The following is a 7,837-nucleotide window of genomic DNA, read 5'->3' as shown; positions in this document are numbered from 1 at the left end:
GTGGTCCCCGTGGTAATCGGAGCACTAGGTGCGGTGAATCCCAAGCTAGGCGAGTGGCTCCAGCAGATCCCGGGAATAACATCGGAGATCTCTGTCCAGAAGAGCGCAGTCCTGGGAACAGCTAAGATACTGTGCAGGACCCTCAAGCTCCCAGGCCTCTGGTAGAGGACCCGAGCTTGAAGGATAAACCGCCCGCAGGGGCGTGCTGGGTGTTTTTTTATTTTTTTATAAACTATTCTACCACTGTGTTGCCCAAAGGATCTACAGTATACCCAGCTGTGTCCTGTTTCAGTTGTGACAGTCTTCAGAAGCTGTAGCCTACAAAGGTGTCGCTGGCAAAGCCTGTGCTACCAGCCTAAATAAGACTAGTCCACAGTGAATTCACCACAGGATTTTCACTACCTCCCACAACCCTCAAAGACGTTTGCTGTTTGAGCTTGTTTTGGAGAATGCCGCAGCTTCTGCTGGCAGTAACTGAGAAGCACCTGAAAAACTTTCATAGTGGGATTTGATAGATGACAGGTCCTGAAATGGGGCAGCATATGTGTACTCTCAAGTCGAGTAGTGTGCACAAAGATTTCCGTTGGATGAAAGACAGACATAACTGCTGTATCATATCTGTATATGTGGATTTGTGCATCTTGATTCTGGTACCACTTGATACTTCAATATTACAATAATTGTTTTGTTTTGTTTCTTTTGACCAGCAAAAAGAAAATACATTGAAAAAATTATCAAGACACTGTTTTGGTATGGTGAAACAATGTCTTACAACAAGAAGTTTACTGGTTCAAATCCTGTGGTTGATGGGATGTTTCTCTGTGAAGTCTCTTTGGTTTTAATCCAAGTATTGTTGCTTCTTTCCAGTCCAGAGACATGCATGTTTGGTAAACAGGAAATGCTAAACAGTCCATGACTAAATAATTTGCTTGTACGACGCTGTTAAATCTTGCTTATAGTCTCAATTGCTATAAGATCAATAAGTCTATAAAACTGTTATCAAAATCCGACTCCATTTGACAGACCAGTTACAAACTACTATCCAAGCTGAGATGAAGTTGTGTTAAAAGTTTGTGATGAAAAAATCAAGAACAGTGATAGGTCTGTCTGGTAATAATGCAACACAGTATACTGATTAGAGACCAATGATGATGTTGTAGATGTACAGAAATTCTGAAAGTCTGAGAGCCAAGCGTGTGGAGTACTAATGCAAACAAATAAAGGAGTGAAACCCAGAGCAGAGCAGCCAAATTAGGTGGGCTTCAGGCCAAAGGAGCAGATCTGAGAAATGGTGCAGACTGAATCGTAATTTATGGTTCAGCAAATGTGTCTGTCTGCATACACATTAGCAGTAGAGGACCTATGTGTCTGTCAAATTGGGAAGGAAGGTATCCCGCTCCTGGTGAACAGCAGAGTTCACAGAGAACGGGAGAAAACCTTCAAAAACAAAGCATGAAACATACAGCCAGAAGTTGCAGTGAACACTTTCATTGTTTTTTACCACTTTGTTTCACTTCAGCTCTTTGTTATACCTTTGCTCTTTTCCCCAGCAAGGCTGAAGAACCAACAACAGCACAAGAACAAGTAGCCCACATACTGGTTGAATCACATACTTTGTGCAAGTAGAAAGAATAGAATAAAACATTTAATAGAAATATCCCTTATCATCCCTCATTTTGGTAAATTCAAATGTTGCAGCAGCAAAGTGACAGATTCATACAAAAGAAATAAGAGGCTGTACAGTACGAAACGGCACTGTTCACTGGTGTTGGTGTGGTGGCTCTGCACCTGCGTAAATCCATTGCCAGCTCCTTGGTTTTCCCTGCATTGACCAGGAAATGGTTCCGCTGGCACCAGTCCACAAAGTCCTGAATCCACTGTCTGCACTCTGAGTCATCCTCACCTGTAATGAGGCCAACTATTTATTTTATTCTATTCTACTGTATATAGTATTTTATTTTATTCTATTCTGTACAGTTGTGTACTGTATTTATTCTTATTGTATTCTAATTTTTGCCTCATAACTTTTGCACTGTCCACTCCTGCTGTGACAAAACAAATTTCCCACGTGTGGGACTAATAAAGGTTATCTTATCTTATCTTATCTTATCTATGGCAGAATTATCAGAGGACTTTTGTAGTGTAGATGGCAGCCTGGATAGTTGATGGAGAAGTCTGCAGTGTAGAGGGTGAACAGTAATAATGCCAGCACAGTTCCCTGCAGGGCCAGCCCTTTGACCTCATATACTGTGGTCAGCCAGTGAGGTAGTCCAGCATCCCCTGTGACAGATGGAGGTCCACTCCTGACAGCTCTAGCTTGTCCCTCAGATGTCCAGGCTGAATGATGTTAAAAGCACTGGAGAAATTAAAGAACATTATCTTCACAGTGCTTCCACGCGTCTCCAGGTGGGTCAGACCTTGGTGCAGGAGGTAGATGATATGGCATCATCCACTCCAATGGTAGGCTGGTAGGCGAACTACAATGGACCTCACCAGGGGACTAAGATGTTTGAGGACCAGCCTCTCGAGGGTCTTCATCAGATGCGAGCTGAGTGCTACCGGCCTATAGCTGCTGAGGTCCTTTGGCTGTGTGGTCCTCATCACTGGTACCACACAGAAGGTTGTCCACAGCTGTGGTACTTTACCCAGATTCAGGCTCATGTTGAACATGTACCATACAGTTGGTCTGCACAGCACCCTGATATTTTGCTGCTCGTTCCCCACCTGTGTTGAAAGGGATAGAATGGTGGTGGGGGAGGTGGGCTATGGGATGGAGTATTCTGAAGCAGAGGGGCTGGGTGATGGCTAAGAGGTGTATAGTCATGGGAAGAAAAGCAGGCACTCGTTGAAGATGGGAGGTTTGCAGCAGAGATGATTGGGTTTGAGGTAAGTGTCTGTGGGTGGGTGAATGAGCTGAACCAGTTCTTCAGATCATTCACCCACCCTAAATCTCCTAGAGCCTGGGAGTTTGGTTTGTGATTTGAAATTGTTTTCAGCCTCTTCCAAACTACACTGATGTTGCTCTACTGCAGTTGGTTGTCCACCTTCTCAGCTCCTTCAGCACAAGTCCCAGCTCCTCCTTATTTCCTGACCTAAAGTCTCTCTTCTTCTGCTTAAGGAAAGCGTTGATTTCAGGGTTAATTCAGGGCTTGTTATCGGAAAAACACTGTAACTTCAAGAGGGGCACAGTGTTATGCCCCTGTGTGATTTAGTCTGTTATGCTGTCAATATCCTCTCTGTGATGAGCACAGAGCTCTTCCCACACAGTAGAACTGAAGCAGTACCTCAGAGCTTCAGTCTCCTCAGACTCTTCACTGTGCGCAACACAGCTGATTCTCTGTGTACAAGGCATTTATACACAGGCTGGAGATGAATCAGGTTGTGATTGCCCCAGAGGAGGGAGAGGTGATGAGCTGATGTTGGCATACAATAAGTCTAGTGTTTTATTGTCTCTGGTTTGGCAGGTTACATATTGGGTGAAGGTGTGCAGAGTGGAGGACAGGGAGAGATGATTAAAATCCCCAGAGATCAGAAAAAGGGCCTGGAGATACTGTGTTTGAAATCCGCTGGTAACAATTTGGATAACAGGAGAGGACACACACCGTTATAACGGTAACATGTGTAAACTCCCACGGTAGATAATATGCCCTCATGCTAACAGCTAGAAGCTCATTGTCCTTACTTCAGAGGACTTACTTCCTACCTGCTTCCCTTTTACAGTTAAGCACCCAGAATTACACCATCGATCAATTAAAACACAGCCTCTTCTCTTCCATACCTTACTCCAACCTTTTTTGCGCCACAGACCGGTTTATGCCCGACAATATTTTCACGGACCGGCCTTTAAGGTGTCGCGGATAAATACAACAAAATAAAACTAGTACCGGTACCGGAAAAAAAAAGATTTATTCATAACACACATGAAAAGACCCAGGAGAACTGAGTTAACGATAAAAACGATGACAAAATAACGCTGAAAACCAATAAAAACCCTGAAAACCATACATTTCACACCTGAGCCTCAACTTTCGCGGCCCGGTACCAAAGGACTCACGGACCGGTACCGGTCCGAGGCCCGGGGGTTGGGGACCGCTGCCTTACTCCACACGTAAAGAGTGGATAACCAAATTAAAATGGGTGTAGCTGAAAGATTGTCCATATTAAGTCATGTCAGGATTATTGTTCCATTTGCTACAAAAGACAGTGACACAAGATATCTTTAATGAACATAATGAAAATTAGATACTGATCACGCAAAACAAAAACTGTATGAATATCATGTATAAATTAGTTGACATGAAGGGAAATCGAAATTGTAAAATATATATAGATGTGTTCTTAGTGAGCCCATGAGTTATATGGAGCACATCAGCTCCAGAGCTAAATTTTAAATGTAGAAACACCATATGGTTTCAGAACATCAGATGGTAATAAAAACACAATCAAGGTAGGACTTAACACTAAATTATATCTTAATATGTCAACCTAGCATGCTTCTACAAAATAATGTTTCGTTATAAAAATAAATTTTAGCAAAATCTGACACTTCTTCAAAATCCAGAGCTTGATATTTTCTCATTGGTGGAGCTGTAGATCAGGAGAAAGAGCAGGTCATCTACTAATGGGAAGGCTGGTGGGTCGAGCCCTGGCTACTTCAGTCTGTATGTTGAATGTTGAAGAAATTTGTTATGTAAGAACCAGTCTACCACATGTAAATATGTGTTTTTTTGTTTGTTTAACATAGTTGGACAAATTAAAAATTTTAAAAACATACGGTTTGTGACAAAACAGCAGTTACGTAGTATTTCATGGTTCTAAAACTCCTGTTTTTATTGAGTTGGATTAATCCTAACTCTAACCCTATTTTGGAAAACATATAAAACAGGCTTCTTTTTTATTTTTTTTTAAATGTAGTTAATGTTTGTTGTGTTTCAGTTGAGTCTATACCTCACTGGGTCAGGCTTGTTTTGGCAACCAGTCATCACCATAAACCCATTTCATATTGATGCTTGGTAAGGTCAGTTTGAACTGAAAAAAAAATCCCTTTAATACTATGTGGGTCAGGCTTATGTTGTGAAAAAAAGCAATTTCATGTACTATTGCTTATGTAGTGGCACCCTGGTTTAGTGGTTAACTAAACCTATCCTATATACTTAGTACTACTCCCAGGCCTGGATTAATGGGATAATTGTGTCATGGAGGCCAAACTCTGTCAAACATGCAGATCGATCCATACTGTGATCGCCCATTAGTAAAAATAATGTCTTCTATAGCACACTATTGTTTGCTGTCCTATCACTTGCAATGTATGTACTCGCCATAGCTGATTGGCTTTCTTTCTATAATTCTAAGTTAAAGTATGGTGTTGTAAAGTGATGACATAATTTGTCTGACATTGTGTATGGTTTGTAAGCTGTTAAGTAACATGAAAACAGAATTTCAGGTAAAATCTAACTCTTTAAAATCTTCCTAAAGGAGGAGAATTAATACGATCTCTACGGATTGGCTTTGGAAACCCTTAAATAAGATGGCTGATAACAGAATAGTAGAGCTATAAGGACTGATGAGTGGGGTGGAGCATCTTCTCAGCTCAGCTCCGTCAGTCAGTCTATTAATAGTGGCTCTCCAGCTGAGCCTGTAGGAGCACACACAGGCAGCAGCAGGGGGAAAATTGTTAAATGCAGCGAATAAGCCCTTCCTTGCCACCGCACGCCAAGCCCACCCTCTTTGTCTTTGAACTGAATCACCGTGAATGAGAAGCCAAATGTCAGAGGGAGTGTTATAGTACGCTGCTGGGTGTTCTAGAAGGTACACATCCAACACACAATTAAACAATGATTCCAATAAATATGTCAGAAGCTGCATTTTGAAGCATTATGCATTACTTTCCAATTAGCGCTAACATGTTGTTGTGATTTCCATAAAATAAATCAAGAGTGGATGGAGATTAATGGCTCGCAGGCTCACAGAACTCCACTCACGATGGTTTCACTTTATGATTCAAGACTCTGAGGCTCAAAATGTCGACACTGTTGAAACTTAGAAAACACATCAGATCTCAAAGGGGAAAACATCATGCTGGATAGAAACACCGATATGGACTGGGAAATGTGTTAAATGGGTTGAAAGGATGCCACATCGCTCGATAGAAAATAAAATGGTCAACCTACAGAGAGCTGAACTCAAAGACGCCCCAAAAATCAAAGTGAGAAATTGCTTACATTTCACTGCAGCAACTCAAAATGGTAGTTTGTAGGACCCGCATTTTGTGTCCTGAGGGATCTCCATCCAGATGTGGACAAGAGCATCACTGAGCTCATCGACAATCTAAAGTGCAACCTGGCAGCATCGGATGGACAGAAACAAAATGTTCCATAGGTGTTCTGTTGGATTTATATCAGGTGAGCATGGGGGTCAGTGGAATTAATTCCTTCATCCTCCAGAAATTGCTTGCATACTATTGCCACATGAGGCCGGGCAGTCACGTACCAGGAGGAACCCAGGACCCACTGTACTACAGCAGGGTCTGACAATGGGTCCTACCTGCCATTAGGTATGATCTGATACCTAATAGCAGTTGGTGCTGTTGCCTGCAGAGATCTGTGCATCCCTCTGTGGATATGCCTCTACAGGCTGTCACTGACCCACTACCATATTGGTCATGCTGAATGATGTCATTACTGGCATAACGTTTTCCCGGCTCCTCCTCACTTTCACACGGGCTCCAAGGTGCCAGGCAGTGAGCACAGGACTCACTAAAGGATGTTGGATCCTTAGACCACCCTCATGAAGTGTGTTTCTGACTGTTTGGTCAGAGGCATTCACACCAGTGGCATGCTGGAGGTCACTTTGTAGCTCTTGCAGTGCTCAACATTATCCACCTTGCACAAAGATACTTCTCGGTGTTGTTTCTCGTTGTTAGAGAATAATACAAGAATAATACAAGTAGGAATTTAAATTTTAAAAAGCTGTATGGTTTTCAACTTCTTGGCTGTGTGACACAGTGAAATGGAAACAGATTTACAAAAGAAATGTTGAAGTACCATAATCAAGTGGCTCATTTGTCACTCATGATTTTACTGAAGAGTTGAAAAATAGCTGCATGCTATACAAAATATCTCAGGGGAGAGATAGAGAAGCTGTAACCTCCTTCAAATGTCATATGCAATAACATCAGTGTCACAGAGTCACTGCTATAAAGCTGCCGTTTAGTTTTTAATTAAGTTATGATTAAGCTTAAGTAAAAAGTAAAAAGTCCATTTTGTTTTTGCAATATGTACAAAATATCATCATTCATCAATATGTGTATTGTCTTAATGCACTTGAAATTATTTATAAATTTCACCATAATATGCCACTATAATAAGTTTTATAATTTCTGCAGTTACTTGGTTCCACTCCCTTCACAGTTTCACACAGTTTTTGAACACTACATTTAAGATCATTTAAGGTAAGTGTTCATTTCAGCTCATATTTGTGAAGTGAGGAAACAATTGCCTTTATGAGTTTTTACTACCATGGGGCAAAAGAATACTGCAGTAAGCAAATGCCACAGTAATCGGCATGTGGAGATGGGTTTGCTGAATATTTTAGTGTGTGAGCACGTTTCATGTGCATATGCTCCATGCGATTGTGTCTGCATATGGTAAGTGTCTGCCTGTCTCTGTGGGGGATAGGAGGGTTGGGGCAGGTCAATGTTTAGGTACTGATGTGAAAAAAGTGTATCAGTGTAGTGTGTGCACTGTAATTAAGTAGGTGTCAAAAGATTTTATTTTCCTGTCATTCCAAAGTGCTGTGTATGCTTTCTTTACCCCACCAAGCACGCACTCTCTCTCTC

At 41.7% G+C, this 7,837-nt stretch overlaps 1 protein-coding gene across 3 annotated transcripts in view; it reads right to left on the bottom strand.

The window, feature by feature from the left end:
* LOC102197052 (NMDA receptor synaptonuclear signaling and neuronal migration factor-like) overlaps positions 1–7,837 on the bottom strand; it is a 67,776-nt gene that overhangs the window by 11,670 nt on the left and 48,269 nt on the right. The gene's annotated exons all lie outside the window — the stretch shown is intronic.

This window comes from Pundamilia nyererei, unplaced genomic scaffold (assembly GCF_000239375.1).
Source record: "Pundamilia nyererei isolate P.nyererei 1_Seehausen unplaced genomic scaffold, PunNye1.0 scaffold00167, whole genome shotgun sequence".
In the NCBI taxonomy this organism is placed as follows: domain Eukaryota; kingdom Metazoa; phylum Chordata; class Actinopteri; order Cichliformes; family Cichlidae; genus Pundamilia; species Pundamilia nyererei.
Note: the sequence above shows the minus strand (reverse complement) of the source record. Positions and strands in the feature narration are given on the sequence as shown.